The sequence below is a fragment of the Physeter macrocephalus genome, chromosome 16, assembly GCF_002837175.3.
Source record: "Physeter macrocephalus isolate SW-GA chromosome 16, ASM283717v5, whole genome shotgun sequence".
Lineage (NCBI taxonomy): Eukaryota > Metazoa > Chordata > Mammalia > Artiodactyla > Physeteridae > Physeter > Physeter macrocephalus.
Genome location: NC_041229.1, coordinates 81,778,225 through 81,795,212, shown reverse-complemented (window position 1 = coordinate 81,795,212; position 16,988 = coordinate 81,778,225). Strand labels below are relative to the sequence as shown.

Genomic DNA, 16,988 nt, shown 5'->3' with positions numbered 1-16,988 from the left:
CAGTTAACATATAAAATACTTACTTGGATGAGTGTGGGTACAAAGTATTATAGATGAGAGTCTGCCTCAAAGATACAGTGAAGCTGAGTTTGAAAAGTGGAAAACAGTTAAGTTAGCAGGCAAGTGATAGAGTGGGTAATTTAGAAAGAGCAGAATTTTTAAAGGTATAGGTATTGGAAAATTTGCTGAGAAGGCAACTTCTCTGTTTCTTAACATCTGGCATTCCTTTTAAACTGTTGCTTAAACATGACATTTAGCAGAATTTTCAGGCACTGGACAGTCAGAATGATCTGTCATGGTAAACAGAATAGAATGAGTTCTTAGTCCCTATGTTAGACAAGGCTACAGTCTAAGTAGTAATATTTATTTTTCCATTATAGATATTATTAGAGGCAATCTTTCTTAGAAATATAATTTTCATTATTTTTGGTGGATTGTTGAATCTAAAAGACATAAAAGAATAATTCAGATGCAAATAAAATCTCTTAGTAAATTATGTACATTCTATTAATTGATTTTTCATTTATTTATTAAGGCCACAGACATCTACTGAGAGGTTACCAGATACCCACCATGGTGCTAGACTCTGGAGACACAGAAACAGATAACATATAGCCTCAGCCTTCAAGACTCGAAGTCTAGTGGGATATTCAGATACGTTGAAACAGATGCTTATAAAATAGTGTGATCAATGTAAGAATAGAAGCAAATGGGTAACAGAAGCATGAACAAGGGTGATCTAACAAGAGTGGATAAATATGGGGGAAACTAGTAAAATGTGACTTAGCTTTTGAATAATGAGAAAGTTGTTCTAGGTTATGTTCTAGGTTAATCATAAAGGAGATGTAAAGTATCACAGATTGTTAGGGAAGTTCCATATAAAATTTGCTGTGCAGGAAGCCTACTATAACCCAAGATGTAGGTAATGACTTAAAATGTATTTACACTTTCAATGTTTTGTGTTCTTTTTGCCTTCATTCTCAGCCAAATAGCATGATTGCATTGCAGGCTGCTTTATATGGCTCTGGGCTCTTTAACATGAAATAAGGAAGCAATGTTTTTTGATACAGTGGAACAGCTGCTGTTAAGAACATGACTAACAAATGAGTCAAAACGTGCTGCTGAGGGTTAGTTAATGCATTATTTCAGTGTTAATTAAAGTATTATTAAAAGGCTGACTGTTGCCTCTCATATTCTTAGAATTTATACACACACTTCATTAATCTTTGCCCTCCCTGTGGGGTAAGTCACTGCACCTCTTCATCTTCATAAGCAGAAGTACTGCCTGCCAGATAGCTGGTGTGCAGCTCAAGACAAGCAGGGCAGATCAAAGAGAAAACACCCCAGTGTTTGATAGGGATTTTACTTTTGCCTCATTTTGGTGACAACACCCGGGTCTTTTCTTATTGCTTATCTGAGTAGACTTGTAAGATATACTCATCAAATTCCTTCTACCAATGAGGTCTACATCAATATCAAACATGCATTTTGTGTCACAGGCATATTCTCCAAGATGCAGAAGTTAAAATATATGACAAGAGTGCAAGTACTTGGAGAACATCTCTATTTTACACCATGAAACTATGGCTGAGCAGAGAAGATAATGAAAAAGAGAAGTAAAATATTGATAGGGCAGGCAAAGCACAGGATCACATGCAAAGGATTATTTGGAGACCTGAGAAACAGAATCTCTCTAGATATGCTTGAAGATAAGGTTTTAGAGCTGTAAGGGGCAAAATAAATAAAAATAGCAATGATAGAAGCTATCATTTATGGAAAACCTACTCCATCAGGTGCTATGTTTTGAACTTTGGATATTTTATTTCACTTAACCTCTAGTGGCATTCATTGGAGGTCAAAATTATCCCCAGTTTAGAGTAGAAGACTCTCAGGCTCCAGTGATTAAGTGACTTGCCCACTGTCCCACAGGTAGAAAGAGGCAGAGTTGGATTCAAATGTTGATGGATCTACCTCTATCCACTGCACTCTTAGCCACTATCTTGACTTGTTTATATATTTGGTAGCAACCAGCTACCAGCAATATTCCACCTATGACTTCCAGTCAAGACAACTGACTGGGCTTTCAGGAATTGTAAACACCAATCATAGATATTATGCTTCTGTTATGACCGGTTTGTTAGAAAGTTATTGCTAAAAGAATGCATTTCAAGGTAAATTGGGGGGCTAAGGGATGATTGCTTGTCCATCAGGAAGAGTTTACAGGAAAAATATTTGAGTTCCCAAAACTCTAGAATCTCATCTTCAACTTTGTAGGACCAGACCCTCAACTCTGTCATATCTGTTCAAAAGTGATGTCTTCTGAAGTCAGAGGGACTTGTGAAATTAAACCAGTAAGAGAAAACTATGCCCATTTAATAGTGTCTAATAGTAAATACAACTGTAAATCCTATCAGAATGGCTCATTTCAGCTGAGCAACATGTTCTTGTCCTGTAGGATGCTATACAGGAAGACAAATTATAATCAGAAGCCTGCTTAGTGAGCATGGAATCAGAGCAAAAGGGGTTGAATAAACATATCTATCTCCTCTACAACATATACCTTCCAATTAGACTAGATTACAAATGATTAAGGCATAAGACCACTCTTAGATCAATGAGAAACACACTGATAAAAATCTTGCTTTTTGCCTCTTCTTTCCTCTGGGCTCTATATAGGTCACTCCATCCTTTTGAAAAGTTGTAGCTTACAGAAACACACTCAGATTCCAACGATATATTTCTGAAGTTACATTCTAGTTATTAGAATTGGACTCTCAAATGGCTGCACATTTTTAAAGTATCGTTAAGTGTGTTCCTTCCACAGATATCAAACTCCATTTGTTTCTGGATGATTTTTTAAAAAAAATCATTCTTTGTAGGTGACCCTAATGTTGTTTACAACTCATGTACTTCCAAACATGTTAAGAAAAATGGCTACTATGCGTGCCACTGTTACATGAGGTGATGGGAGTGCACAGTGAGTCCTTCCATAGGCTCCTGATTGGTTTGCATGAATCCTCTCTTGCTATTCTGGCATCATTTTCTACACTGGAGCCAGAGTAATTTTTCCAAAATAGTAATTCAAACACATCAATTTTCTGCTATATTTTCTGAAATAGATAGCCTCCCATTACACTTATTATAATCTCAAAATCCACAATATCAGCTAAAGGCCCTGCAGTATTTTGCCCCTACCAGCCTTGTCTCTCACCAAGGTCCCTTTCTTTTTGTGGTCCAACCAACTGGTTGTCTCTCAATCACTTGAATGTACCAATGTATTTCCTACCAGAAAGTCTTTTTACATGCAGTTTACCTTACCTAAAATGGTCTTTCCCCCATTTTGTCCACTCAGTTCCTACTTAATTTTTATATTTAGATAACATTTTATTCCTTAGAGAAAGACTTATCTGAGCTCACGATCTAGGTCAAGTTCCCCTATCATATACTCTTATATTACTAGCAAACTCTCCTTCATATACCTGCTCAAAATTTTAATTTGTACTTATTCATAGAATCATTTGATCAATATCTATTTCTCCCACAACATTCCAAACTATACAAGGGCTCTATTTGATAAGCAGCATGTGACAAGCACCGTTATTAATGCATAGCAAGTGTTCCCAAACATTTATTGAGTAAATTAATGCAAGCCATGGTAATTTTCTGTATCTCACTGAGATTTTTTGTTTTTTGAAATTGAAAATTTTAAATTATTATATTATTATAAAGTGATTTTTTACTCATTGTAAAAATTTCACCAATACAGAAAGAAATATGGGAGAGAATTAAAATCTGACAAAATTCCTGCATCTCTCCCAAGAAATGACACCTATTTCCATTTAGAAGAATATCCTCTAGGCATTTTCTCTGTGACATGTTTGTATGTGTGTGGTTTTTTACACGAATGAGACCATGTTATTTGGGAAGTCTCTTTTACCATTTAACATGATATAGAGACCTTTTAATACCAATACATATAAGTCAATTTATATTTTTGATACCCATCTGGAATTCCATTGGATGGATGTATTAAAATTTGTTTTACTTGTTATATCCTTTTAATTACTGGGTAGATTTCTTAAAGCCTAAATGTTTGGAGTCTTTGTGGTAGCAGCTGACAAAAACACTGATAAAGCCCTGATTTTGAAAACAGAATACTTAAGATTAAAGTGTACTAGGCCATGGGACTTTAGGTTTCATCATGAAATAAATTGTATAAGAGTAACGGGAAACCGAAAATTTTGAAGATAAAGGAGACTGACTGATCAACTGTGACCATGAAAACAATGGAAACTTTCCACGTGAATGGTTTTAGGCCCAGTTTTCTAAGAAAATCTATCTAACTGTGTTCATTTTTTTTTTTTTTTTTTTTTCGGTACGCGGGCCTCTCACTGTTGTGGCCTCTCCCGTTGCGGAGCACAGGCTCCGGACGCGCAGGCTCAGCGGCCACGGCTCACGGGCCCAGCCGCTCCGCGGCACGTGGGATCTTCCCAGACTGGGGCACGAACCCGTGTCCCCTGCATCGGCAGGCAGACTCTCAACCACTGCGCCACCAGGGAAGCCCCTGTGTTCCATTTTATACCTGTTGCCTCTCACTATGAATATTATAACTATCAAAACTTAATTACAGAAAGTTTCAGCAATATTTGCCATGAACCAAACATTTTACATCATTTTCTCACTGTGCTTAGAAGCCTTCTGTAGACTGCCATGGATACCCAAAGTGTGGCAATAAGATAGAGGTTAAAGTCATATACTGGGAGGAAGCCAATCAAGAATTATTTCAAAGGACAAAAAAAAAAAAGTATATTTACCCAGAATTTTGTTATAAGGTGGCACTTTTGTTGGAAAGTCGAACTGTTAAAGATGGTAGGGTTAACAGCAGTTTCAGCTAGCAAAAGTTGATATAATCCAGGCCAGGCTCTCTTGCCATCTAACTAATGTTTCTAATCATAGCCAACTGGGGATATGGCAAGATGGGATGACCATCAATGTGAAATATTATAAAGAAAATAATTTCTATCTTAAAATTCCCGTTTTAAGATAAAGTCTATCTTAAAATTCCAGTGCCAAGATTAACAACACTGTACCTCCTTACTAAGAGGAAGCTATTCCTCTGTTCAAACTAGGCTTCTTGTACCTCAGACCTGTTTTCACTTGATCAATACTGAATGGAAAGAAAGTGCAGCTGGTCACATCTCTACTCAAGAGCCATGACAACCCCTCAAACTTTGTAAGCCTCTGGCTGTTTCTACATGACATCAAGAAAACATTTTGAAAGTGAGTATTTCAAACGCTTGAGGGAAATGGTGATTTTATCAGGCCAGAGTTCAGCAGCAGTGCTACGGAAATTGTGGGCCAGATAATTATTTGTTAGGGGGTTGTTCTGTGCATTGTAGGATGTTTAGCAGTATTCCTGATACCAGTACTGCCCCTCCGTTCGTGGTAACCAAAAAATACCTCCAGCCATTGTCAAATATCCCCTAGAAGGCCAAAATCACCCACCTTATAGTGAGAAGCATGGTATTGTAGCTTTGGAGAATACTACTCAGTGACAAGGGACATGTTTGCATATCACAAAGGGTCTTGATGTCTTCAATTTACCAGTAAGATGAACACAGTCTGGGATTTTAGTTCTCAGTAGACAGTAAATACCTTCATGGTTAGCATCAGGCTATATCCAAGGCTGAAAAAATAGACTGTTTTCTCTGAGAAGTTCGTTGGGATGCCACCTTCCAACACATCTTAACATAGACTATGATTCACTTGCCTGCTTTGTGCCAGGTAGAATTCATGAAAAATAATCTTGAGTTTCAAGCAATTGACACTCAGTCAATGTTTAGAATCATACATGTGTCCCCAGAGACATGCAAACACATGCTTAAATCCTCATATCAGAGATATTTCTAAATCAATTCATCAGCTTCTTTGATTAAATTTTTGTTAGCACTAAAGTATAAAAGCCCTATAACTCCATATTAGCAGAGAAAGTAAGGGAGACTAACACTTCTTGGGCCCCTACTATTTCACGTGCTTTAAATATATTAACATATTTAATCTTTATATCAATGCTATTGAATTCCTATTATTCTTATTTCATTAAAAGATGGAGAAATTGAGACTTAAGTAATTTTAAGTGAATTGACCAAGATGAGACTGTAGGAGATGGCTAAGGTGTGAATCTATCTTAGGTCTAACTCCAAAGCCAACATTCTCTTTCCACAGTACTATGGGTCTATTTTCTTCAAAAAGTTAAAAAAAAATCCAAAAACCTTTCTTGAGCAGTTCATTTGTGGGGAAAAATATTACATAAGATAAAATCAAAATCACTTTTGCTTTTAAAAAATAGTCCTTAAAGGATAAAAAGAACATTTACAGGTCTGAATGATATGATAATGAACACACATTTTAAGAATTGAAATTTAGAACCATTTAAAATAGAAAATGAATTCTTAGCCAAAATATGTGCTCCTGGAAAATAAAAAAGGAACATAACCAAAAGGCATTGAAACTAAATCACTTCCTGAGCCATAATGAGCTTAGGTTTTTAATCAGACTAATGAGAAAAGATCTGTAATTCGGCAAGGCTCATGAGTCATACCATAAAGTTTCTCCCTACAGTTTCATGGCAGCCCTTGATGTATCATTCATTAGGTACTGGAAAAGTAACATTTTCAAGAACACAATGAACTGCAGACAGACAGGAAGAACAATGAGGAAGCAGCCCCTTGTCCTCCCTTCCAAACTGCCCTTTATTTCTTCAGTCAGTGTGCTCTCATTCTCTCATCTCCAAACTGTGATTACTACCTCTGGTCTATATTAATCTGGTGAATCATTGGTGGGTTTGGAAATTCTGTTCCTTATGACCTATATAATAGAAGTGTGGGGTGGTAGGGAAACTCCTGCTGGGGTGGAGTGGGATGGAAGCACAATCAATTAACCCTTGATTAGGCACTCTGCCCACTCCTCCCACAGGAGATCAAGAACACAGATTCTTGAAATTCATTGATATGTCTCTGTATAGTCTGTGCAGAATGGCCTCAAATATTCTAAGCATTCTTTACTAGTATGTGGGGAAAGCATGGGTGTTGGTGGTCTAGATGTGAAAATTTATCACACATGAGCAATTACCTTTTATTTTAAAGACTAAGAAGATGCAACTAGGCCCTGAAGCCAAACAGTATCTAGAAAATCCAGAAGACCACCCAGAGAGAGAGCAAGTAGGTTTGAAGATACTTTGGAAATGACAGATAGGTACAACAGAGATACAATATAACAGGAAAAGGACAAAGTCTGGAATCAGAAGATATGAAGTACTATATGGGCCTGACACTTTTAAATGAGTGAATAGGAGCAATTCTAAATTGCCTTAAGATCTCAGTTTCCCCACCTGTAAAATGGGGATAATGAAAATTCTATTTCACAGGGTTGTTTGGACAATACAGTGCAATAATGCATCTGAAAGTTAATTTTCTTATATTTTATAATTATAGTTACTATTTTGTAATTAAGTTATAACGAGTAATAACCTTATAAGATGCAGGCCCAGTCCTCACTATTTAATCAACTCTTGGCTCCTCTACCAACTTTCATGTGTTCTTCAAATCCAGGAGAGGAGAGGTCATTTCATCCATAGCTGTTTGATTCCTGGTGGAGTCCCAATACCTCATGCAGAGTGTACTCCCCTAATTTCTAGATAGATTTTCTTCTAGGCAGGCCTGGACAAAAGGCAGCTGATCTATACCTGCATTTCAGCATCTGACCCAATCACAGCTTTCTTTTTCCTCCCTCCCTCCCTCTCTCCTTCCCCCGCCTCCCTCCCTCCCTTCCTTCCTTTCTCCCAAGCAAATCCTTTATTTCCTTGCAATGTTGACTGATCTATGTTCTGTCAGACTCCTGTCTTCTTTCCTTGGAAACCTCTGCCAGGCTGTAGGCTTGGATGCAATTACAGCTGTGAACATTAGGGAGCAGCAGAGTGCAAAGAAGCATCACTGCATCCTGAAAACAGCTCAGTAGCTGAGTCCAGGTAAAACAGGAGCCTGGTCCACCTTGACTTCAAAATCAGAAGTCCTGACTCCAAAACTATCTGACATCCCAGGAGACAGTATGGAACAGCAGCAGTCACTGAAGTCAGGAAAAACTTGGGTTTTGAATCATTTTCCAATTGTGTGATCTTAGGAGTTACTTAATATCTCTGGGCCCTGAATTCCATTATTTAAGAGGTTAGGATCAAGATACCTTCCAAATAAGATTGTAATACGTTTTGTTTTGTTTTTTGTTTTTTTTTTTTTTTGGTTGAAAAACAACAAACATGGTGCTTGAGTCATAGAAGGTATTCAATAAATATTATTTTCCTTCCATAACTTTTTACTATCACACTTGTATGGACTTTTCCAATCTTCTTCAGTTAAGGCCAGCCTAACTCAATTTAACTATTTAGGGCCACACTTCACTAGCTGACCAGCTAGTCACCAGCCTGATATGCCTCCACCCCCAGCTCCTGCCTCTACAGACTTTGAGATATCTCTACAGTTAACTCTGACTGTACTGTGACCTACAAAATGAGAAGAATTCAGCTTTATAATACCCTTGGATCAGATAGACAATGAATAGCAAAAAGACCAGTGATAAGAGACTCTAATGTGGCCTCTAGTGATTTCTACCTCTTGTTGCTCAGGACCTTGCGTAATGCCTTCCCCTTGAGTAACTTGCTTCTAACCAATAGAATACAGCAACATTGAGGTGATGTCACTTTTGGACTTAAGTTACAAGAGATTGTGACCTTTGTCTTGCTAGTAGATTCTTTCTTTCTCTTATTAGTCTTGATGAGACAAGAGGAATGTCAGAGATGGCTGGATGGCAAGGAACTGAGGGTAACCTTGCCAACAAACCACAAGGAACTGAGGCTCTCAATCCAACAGCCTTTAGAACTAAATCCTCCCAACAGCCATGTAAGCGAGCTTGGAAGCAGATTTTTCCTTAAGTGAGCCTTTAAGTGACACCCCAACACTGGCTAACACCTAGACTGCAGTCTTCGAAGAGGTCTCGAAGCAGAGCACCTAGCTAAGCTATGCCCAGATTCTTATCTCCCAGAAATTGTAGATAATAAATGTGTGTTGTTTTAAGCTTTTGGGGGTAGTTTATTAATAGCACACCAACGGATAACTTATACAAAGAACGAAAGGAGATGGGATCAGATCATAGAGTATGCAGGAGTCACATCATATAGGGCCAGGTAGACCATAGCAAAAAAATGGATTTTTATTCTAAGCACAATGGGAAACCACTGGGAGTTTTTCAGCATAGGTAAGTCATGCCCTGAATTACATTTTAGAAAGATTACACTGGCTGCTAAGGGACTTTATAGGGCTGCTTTAGTGATATTTTACATGTCTTCTTACCAAAATTAAAATTGTTTATTCTTTCTTCAGAGGAAATGGAAGTACTCTTTCTCTACCATCTCTTCAGTAACACTCAAGAGAGGACAACCTTTGTTCCCCTTGGAAACATCAACTTCAGAATCAAAAATTCCAGCTTAAGAATTTTTTAAAAAAATTTTTTTAGGTAAATCACATGCAGTTGTAAGAAATGATATAGAGAGACCCTATACACTCTTCATCCAGTTTCCCCCAATGGTAACATTATGAATAACTACAATACAATATCACAACACGGGAATTGATACAATCCACTTTACTTATTCCGATTTTACTAGATTTGCATGTCTTAATTTGAGTATGCATTTGTGGGTGAGGGTGTGTGTATTTAGTTCTATGCAGTTTTATCACACGTAAATTTTTGTAATCATCACCACAGTCAAGATAAAGAATAGTTTCATCATAGCAAGGATCCTTGTGCTACCCTTTTATAGCCACACCATTTAGCTTCTCTCTCCCTCACCCATAATCCCTAGAAACCACTAATCTATTCTCCTCTATAATTTTGTCATTTCATGAATGTTATATAAATATAAATAGAATCATTTGCAATTAGCTTTTTTTTCACTCAGCATAATTTCCTTGAAATTCATTAGTTATTATGGTATCAGCAGTCTCTTCCTTTTTATTGCTGATTAGAATTCCATGGTTTAGATATACCATGGTTTGTTTAACCATCATATGTTGAAGAGCATATGGGTTGTTTTCAGTTGTTGGTTATTATGAATAAAGCTGTTATGGACATTCCTGAGTAGGACTGTGTATGAATATAAGTCTTTGTTTCTCTAGAGTAAATGCCCTAAAAAGCAACTGCTGGGTCATATGGTAGTTGCATGTTTGGTTTTATAAGAAACCGTCAAACTACTTTCCAGAGTACCTGTAACATTTTATATTCCCACCAGCAATGTATGATCCAGTGTTCCTGTATCCTCATCAGAATTTGCTGTTAACACTATCTTCTTATTTTTGCCATTTTATAGGTTTATAGTGATATCTCATTGTAGTTTAATTTATAATTTTCTACTAGCTCATGATGTTGAACATCTTTTCATGTGATTATTTGCCATCTGTATATCCTCTTTAGTGAAATATCTTAATGTATTTTACCCTTTATCTAATTGGATTGTTTTCTTTTTACTGTTGAGTTTTGAGTGTTATTTATATTTTCTTAGGCACAGTTACTCTCAGATATGTAGTTTGCAAATATTTTATACTTGTCTGTAGCTTTCATTCTCTTAACAGGTCCTTTAACAGAGTAAATGTTTTAAATTTTGATAAGGTCTTATTTATCGATTTTTCCCTTTATTGATCATATTTTTCTGTCACGTCTAAGCACTCTGTCTAGCTTAAGCTCCCAAAGATTCTCTCCTATTTTTTTCTGAAAGTTTTTTAAAAGGTTTTTTCCCTAAATATTTTTAGTTTTACATTTATGTTTAAGTTCTTGATCCACTGGGAGTTAATTTTTGCATAGAATGTAAGGTTCAGGTTAGGGTTCATTTTTTGCTTATGGATGTCCAATTGTTCCAGCCAGCATTAGCATCATGTGTTGAAAAGTCTATCCTTCCTCAACTGAATTGCTTTAGCACCTCTGTTAAAAAAAAAAAAAAAAAGCTAGTTGGTGCATGAAAACCAAAATACCAAAAAGTGGAAACAATCCCACATGATGAATGGGTAAATAAAATATGGTATATTCACTCAATGGTATATTATTTGGCAATAAAATGGAATAAAGTTCTGGTACATGCTGTAAGATGGATAAACCTTGAAAACACTATGCTAAGTGAAAGAAGCCAGTCACAGAATACCAGATTGATTTCATTTATATGAAATGTCCAGAATAAGCACATCTATAGAGACAGAAAATAGTTTAGGGTTTTCAGGGGTTGAGGAGAAGAGGAAATAGGGAGTTACTGCCAATGGATATTGAGTTTCTTTTGGGGGTGATGAAATCATTTGTTCTAAAATAGATAGTGATGGGACTTCTCTGCTGGTCCAGGGGTTAAGACTCCACGCTCTCAGTGCAGGGGACCGGGTTCAATCCCTGGTCAGGGAACTAGATCCCTCATGCTGCAACTAAGAGCCTGCGTGCCACAAAGAAGATCCCGTGAGCTGCAACCAGGACCTGGCACAGCCAAATAAATAAATAAATATTTTAAAAATAATAATAAAATTAAATAGATAGTGATGATGGTTACACAATTATGTGAATATTCTAAAAAACACAGATTTTTTTTTTCAATTTAAAGGGGTAAATTTTACAGTATAAAATTTATATCTCAATAAATCTGCTATTTAAGAAAAAAACAAAAACAAAAGAATTAGTTGAGCGTATTTGCGTGGATCTGTTTCTGGCTTCTGTATTCTGTTTCATTGACTTGTGTGTCTATTCTTCTGCCAATACCATTCTGTCTTGACCACTACAGCTATAAGCTAGAATGATTCCTCCTACTTTATTCTTCTATTTCAAAATTGTTTTAGTTATCTTAGGTCCTGTGGCTTTCCATATAAATTTTAGAATAATCTCATCTACATCAACACAAAACCTTCCTGTGATTTTGATAGGAATTACCTTAAAACTATAAATGTATAGATAGCTATATTATGCTGTATTTTCCAAATGCATTTGGTCCTGAACCCCTTTTTTAGCAGAATAACTAACATTATGCAGAACATACTTTAAATCCTCACTTAAGTAAATTTACCAATGACAAAATCATAAGTATAAATGTAATTTAAAGATGTCTGGTATCTCTATGGAATGTTGCCACAAACCCAAGTTTTATTACAGCTAACAGATGAGATGATTTATTTGAAACTGTAACTTTTGACTATGTATACATTTTATAATTTAAAAAAATACATGACCTTTTAAGAAATTTATCAGCCTATAATTTATGAACTGACAAGGTCAGGTAGAGGTTCTAGATATCATTGTCTGCTGGATAGAGGACTATGATAGAAATTATGACTTATATGAGGAAGTCAGCATTCCTAAGCTTCATCAGCAGAGTGTGATTTGGAGAAAGAGTGTCTCTAAATTTTGTAACTAATTAACATCAGCTAAGAGCAATGAAATGAGAAAGCTGGCAAAGGAATAATCAAAAGTTCGTTGGACCAGGAATCAAGAGACAGTGTATTTATTAGTCCTATTCCTGTTACTAACTAGCTGTGGAAATTTAGGTCAGCTTCTTAATTTCTAGAAGCTACAGCTCCCTCCTGTATATAATGAAATAGTCAGCATTTCGTAGTCATTATGAACATGATTTAGGAATTAGAAAGCTTTAGGATTGAATCCTGACTCTGCTACTTCTTACTTCGTGACCCTGGACCAAGTTACTTGATCTCCTTAAGCTAGTGTGCTCATAAGGTTCCTGTGAAGATTAAATAAGATAATGCATATAAAGTACTTAATGCACTCAAAAACCGGTAGCTATTATCATTTAGGCACTGAATTCATTAGTGATCAAAAGTACATGCTCTGGAATCAGAATGCCTTGCTTTTTATCTCATATCCATCATTTATTAGCCACTGAACTTGGAAAAATAAATCCTCTGGCCTCAGTTATTTAATCTGTACAATGGAGATAATAAAGTTTCTGTCTCTTCAAGTTGTTGTAAAGATTAAAATAATGTATGCAGGTAGAGATTTAGCTTGGAAACACACTTATCAAGCACTAAAGAAATGCCAGATATAATCATTATTAAGGATATTCAAATAAAATGAGGCAGTTCCCATAGACCAGTAACTACAATCTAGTTACTGGGAGGTCACAGCTGTAAATCTTAATATACTTTGGCCACTTAATAGATGAAGAAATAGACATGGAAAGACAGAGATGCTCAAATTGAGTCAACAGTTTTCATCAGCCTACTATATGCAAGACACAGCAACAGACACTGCATAGACTTATAATGGACAGGCACTTTTAGTAAAAGAACTGGAATTGTCACCTAAGTTGCTTCTTGACCTTAATCTTTCCACTAGACTGCATTTTTTGTAATTTATAACCCAGTTTTTAATGTCTCACATTCAGGATTTTCCATACTGATTGAAAATCCTGGGTTGATGTGGTACTCCCAAAAGTCACCTCATAGTCTGCACTTCTGCTGGGAGCAGTGGACTTATGATTAGTTCCAGCAATGTTCACAGACAACAACACTACATGTGCCTCATGGAATCCCTGAAGCAGAACACTGTCCTTTTCAGGAAATGGGATTTTTCTCCAAATGCAAAAATAATCCTTTTGCATCATGATATTGAGTTATTCATTGCAATATAAACCTACAGAAAAAGTCCCAGGGAGATGCACTACATATCTTTTCTTCAGATTGACTCATTATTGTTATCTTAATTGTTAATATTGTTATTTAATATAATTGTTACTATCATTAATTGATCTAGGAATCAATCCTTGTTAGAAAAACAAATACATACCTCCAAATATACTTCTTTTGTCATACTGGCCATCTAGAGTTACAAGAGAATCACAGAATGCACAGTAAAATTTGAACTTCCAATAAATAGCAATTTTGAAACTATAAGATGTCATACATATTGCAAAGAACATACTTATACTAAAAAATATTTTTTATTTGAAATTGAAATTGAATTGCTGTATTTTTATTTGGTGAATATGGCAATCCTAGGATCCAGCAGACTAAAATCATCAAATATATTTTTCTTCCCCTATCTCTAAGCTCTAAAAGGGTGGAGAGTACACCTGTCTTAGGCATCATTTGTTTCCTAGTGTCCATCACAGAACCTGACATATTATAGACACTTAATATGTAAATACAGATTAAAATGAGATGGATGGAATTTTCTTCCTTAATTCAAAGACACATATGTGACTTGGTTATTAAGTTTTCAGAAAGGAAAACATTTATTCAATTATAAATTTAGATACCATCAAATGATCATATGGCTTTAGGATGAATCCTAGGAAAAGTGAAGGAGGAAACGCATGCCTGTCTTGTCCGTCAGATTAGGGAAAATCTCCTACGGCAATCAGTGGGGTAATGTAATGTCAAAGCCACAGAGCCTGTAGCATTCTTGTTAGCTTATGAAATAATTAATGACTCTAACATTTGAAATACATTTTCATCATCCATTCAGGTATCCTTGACTCACCAGCACTTCTTTATTTCTTTTCTTGCATGTTAACAAAATCCATACTGCTGATCTAAAAGAATGCTGGACCAGGAGCAGCTGTCTCAACGCAAGTGAAAATTCTGTGTTATTTTCCAGGATGCTTTTGAAAGCATGTTTAAAGTAAGTCTTTGACTATGTTGTTGGCCTTTTAAATTCACAAACAGTAATCAAAAGAGAAGCAAATTTCTATAGTAAAATATTATTCCTGTTTTAAATGGGGTGAAGACAGAACTTGGGGTGGATGATTAGAAGAGATGGAACTTGCGTTGTAGGAGTGCAGAAGGTGTGAGTATGGGTGATATCAGACTGAGCACGCCATATCTGTATGAGAGAAGAGACTGAGTCCTAGGCAAAAGGATGTATAAAAGGATATGAGAAATTATTTACAACCATGAGATGCACACATTTTTATCCCTTTGGGTAATCATGACAAACGGTGACAGGAGAGGGTAAGCTACCTTTGTCAGGTAAGAATCTATTCCCCTTACTTCTGAAAGGAATATCCTGATTTTACTTAAGGGAACTGCCCCTCCTCCACTGCATATTATCTTAGCTTAGCTGTCATTCAAGGTGTCCTGTTCTTCATGGCCAAAATGTGGGCACCTGAACAAGATAAGTCAATCAGATTCTCTCCGCCTGAAATTTGGATCTTGATTTGTGTGACACAAAGACTGGAAAGTATTTATAAGTATTATAAATTGACTCATTTCCCCATTAGTGATCTGAAGTGACTATCATTTCCAACTACCCAGATCCAAGTGATGTCCCAGTTACTGGGCTTTCCATGTCCTTCTAACACATTCCTCTTTGCCTAAGTTAGCAAGACTAGTTTCCTGTGCTTGAATCTGAGACCTAAATGCTACAAACTTATTAGTCTAGTGGGGGTAAATGATGAGGGTAGAGTGGATAGGAATTATCTCTAGCACAGCTGAATAGTATTAGCACTGTGTAGTATTAGCACACTTGAAACGCCATGGGAGCTTTTAGTAAGAAGTAATACTAGTGCCAGGAAACAGATCCAGTAGCAGAAACATTTGGGAAGCCACTGTCTCTTATTTCAAATGTCTGAAAAGGGCTAGAACAAGAGTGGAAGAAATATGGTGGATGTCACACAGTATCTCAGAAAATATGTTACCTGTATATTTACAGAATTTTCTAGGGGGATACTTTGAGTGGAAAAGGAGCTGGATGCTCCATAATAAGGGTCTAAGAGTTATTAAGCTATAGGATCTGAGTTCCAAACCACCCTCCTATATAGGGTTCTTGGCGAAGCATGTGTGTTTTACCAGGTTGTTCCCTACTAGGTTCTGCCTATAAATGGTGCTAGAGGGAGACTACAAAGATGAAGGGACTTGTTCCTTCCTCTTTTGATTTCTTTTCCTTTCTGCATCTCCATGGCAAGTGTTCCTTCATACTAGCAGGACCTACTACTTCAAGTGTTACTGACCAGGGTACTTGGCCTCCTTAATCAATAGAAATTGATAAGAGGCCAGACAAGAAATTCAAGCAAGGCTTTACTGGTGTCCCTGCTGCAGCAGGGGGAAGCGAGAACTAGTAACAGGTTCCCTTGCTCGCCCCTTCAGCTGGTTCCTTATACGGGGTAAGGGTATGGATGTGTCCAGGGATTGGGCCGGAGGGGTGGCTTAGGTAGTTTGTCTACCCCTTTGGTGGTGTTGTGTGCAGGGGGCATGCACTGTACCCTGCTTTTGCTCCCAGCTCTTCAGAAGTGGCAGTTGGGTTTTTGGTCTTTTTCTACCTTTTTGCCCATAATTTACTCCAACTGTGCATGCATGCAGTTATTTTTATTTCCTTAAAGTTTCTTTGTATTTTGTTGCTTGAGGAGACATTTGTCCAGGTGCAAGCACTGCAGCAAAGGGTCCCAAGTCCCAGGTCCCAGCCTGTCTCACAAGTTTCAATTTTTCCCTTCATATTCCCAGAATAAATTTCATAGAGCTCTCTCTGAGATGTAGCACCAGCTGCCCAGTGCCTGTCTTTCATTTTGAGTTTCAGCTCTTCATGGCCCCTTCTTGGGGCTCCAGAGGCACCAACTCAATTTGGGCCATGCTCAGAGGTGTGGGTCTCAGTTCTACAGGGTCTCTATTCTCCTTGCTCCTGAGTACCAGAATCAATTAGACAGCATCCATACTTCTGAGGTCAGTAGGCAAGCTCTGAGGATCCTATCCTGTAAGCTTCAAGCTTCTAATCATCACAGTCTCCTCCATTTGTTCCCCCTTCCCAAAGAATGATAGCTGCTTCTGGCAGTTAGTATCTCTGTGTTATTTCAGAGTTCTCCTCTTGACTTGCCAGTCCTTTCATGTCCATTTAACCAACTCCTTACATAGGATTCTTGCTGTTAACATAACCGATGTGGATCTATTTTCTCGACCGAACTCCAACTT

General features: G+C 37.0%; 1 long non-coding RNA gene across 2 annotated transcripts in view; it reads left to right on the top strand.

Moving 5' to 3' along the window:
- Positions 1-16,988, top strand: part of LOC102982059 (uncharacterized) — a 155,940-nt gene that overhangs the window by 127,690 nt on the left and 11,262 nt on the right. For both annotated transcript variants that reach the window (XR_003676340.2, XR_003676338.2), the window contains exon 5: positions 14,628-14,709. This is a non-coding gene — a long non-coding RNA (uncharacterized lncRNA). The remainder of the gene's footprint in view (positions 1-14,627; positions 14,710-16,988) is intronic.